This window comes from Belonocnema kinseyi, chromosome 2 (genome assembly GCF_010883055.1).
Source record: "Belonocnema kinseyi isolate 2016_QV_RU_SX_M_011 chromosome 2, B_treatae_v1, whole genome shotgun sequence".
Lineage (NCBI taxonomy): Eukaryota > Metazoa > Arthropoda > Insecta > Hymenoptera > Cynipidae > Belonocnema > Belonocnema kinseyi.
The window spans coordinates 48,452,276-48,454,000 of NC_046658.1; positions in this window are offsets into that span (position 1 = coordinate 48,452,276).

Sequence of the window (1,725 nt, forward strand, 5' to 3'; positions counted from 1 at the left end):
GCGTCCTTGGGTTTTGGATAGGGGGTCCCTGTACCAAGGGTTTCTGCTGAATATGGTTACCAAAATAAATAGGCAGTCGCGGACAATTGTCCAGGGGTGGTCCTGAAGGAATTAACCCCCAAGCGGAGGTGTGAAAACCGTGCCGAAAGCTGAATGGAACCTGGGTGAGGTATCTAGAACGGTGACTCTGGGATACCGTGCGACCTCTCAGAGTACGCAGCCTTCTCCTTGCATTCGGGGATCTACAAGGATGGACGAACCCTTTCCCTAGCTTCTCGTGGGAACAACAATGGCAACACCAAACATAGTTGTAGTAAGTGCGGTTCAAAAAAAGAGAACGCGCAGGGCTCCCGACACTGGGTCGGCTAACAATGCCGACCAATCTAGAGCTGAGGGAGCTAATGAAAATGGATTCAATGTGATGGATCGGTGGGATCTCGTGACCTTTGGGTGGACAGAGCAACTAAATCACGACTTGGTAGACTGCTACGATGCGAGTGTGGCCCGTGAACGGGGTTACATGGCAAGGGTGCGTGCTCTGTGGTGCGAGAAACACCCTGAGCTATCGCACTTTTTGCAGCAACGTGTGCGAAACTATGCTGAACTACTCCGTAGAAGGGGCTATGTAAGCAGAACGCCTACTCTATTACAGCTAGAACAAGCCGGCAAAAAAAAAGAGAGGCGACACTAAGACCAACCGCGGGCAAGCATCCAATAGATGAAGAGCGATGCTTTACGACCCGGAGAAACATCAACACGAAGGTTTCTCTCAAGCCTCAAGATCTGGCTGAAATGGATGACGAGCTTCGCGGACATTTTTCCGGTGATTCCGACATCTGGGCTATCAATTATTGTGTGTATAATGCAGCGAGAGCTTTGGCCGATGCGAACCGTAAAACAAAACCAACGGCTTATCATAAGACCAAAAGACGAATACATCAACTTTCCATAAAGATAGGCTGGGCAAGACAGTACGCGTCCCGCATTCAATGTGTGATTGACTACATCACGTCTGGCAGGAATTTAACCGCCAAGTTTCGAAAGTTCGCGCGCGAACTCCGGACCCGTTATCACACACTTAACAAGTCAAAGCTGCTTACCATCAGGCAGCATATTGTTGAGAGAATACGGATACTATCTGACGCTAAGAGAAGTCTAGAGCGGAGGAAGAGGTGGGTCAGAGAAAATCAACAGTTTCTCTCTGACCCATCTCGACTCTTCCAAGACCCTCCAGTTACTGTCGAACACCCACCCAAACCAGAGGAGGTCGAAGTAATTTGGAGAGAAGTCTACAAAGTTCAGCGTAGCCTGGACGAAGACTTAGAAAATATAAATAGCTTCAAGGAGTTATGTGTTGCCCTCATAACATCTGATAAAGAATGCCCACATATCACTACCGAGGAGGTGAAAAATGTATTAAGAGGTATGAAGAACTATTCCGCACCGGGACCAAATTGTATCAAAATCTTCTGGTGGAAGAAGTTTTCTTCAACCCATCAGCATTTGGCCCGTATTTTCACCTCATATTTGAAGTCGGAGGAGCCGATTCCAGAGTGGTTGGTGGAAGGGCGCACAATAATTCTGCCGAAAAAGGCAACTCAGCTGACCCAAAGAACTACAGGCCAATAACTTGTCTGAACACGCTTTACAAGATATTCACAGCTATCCTAAATGATAGGGTTGTTCGGGCAATTGAACCTGTGTGGCAAGAAATGTATGAACAAC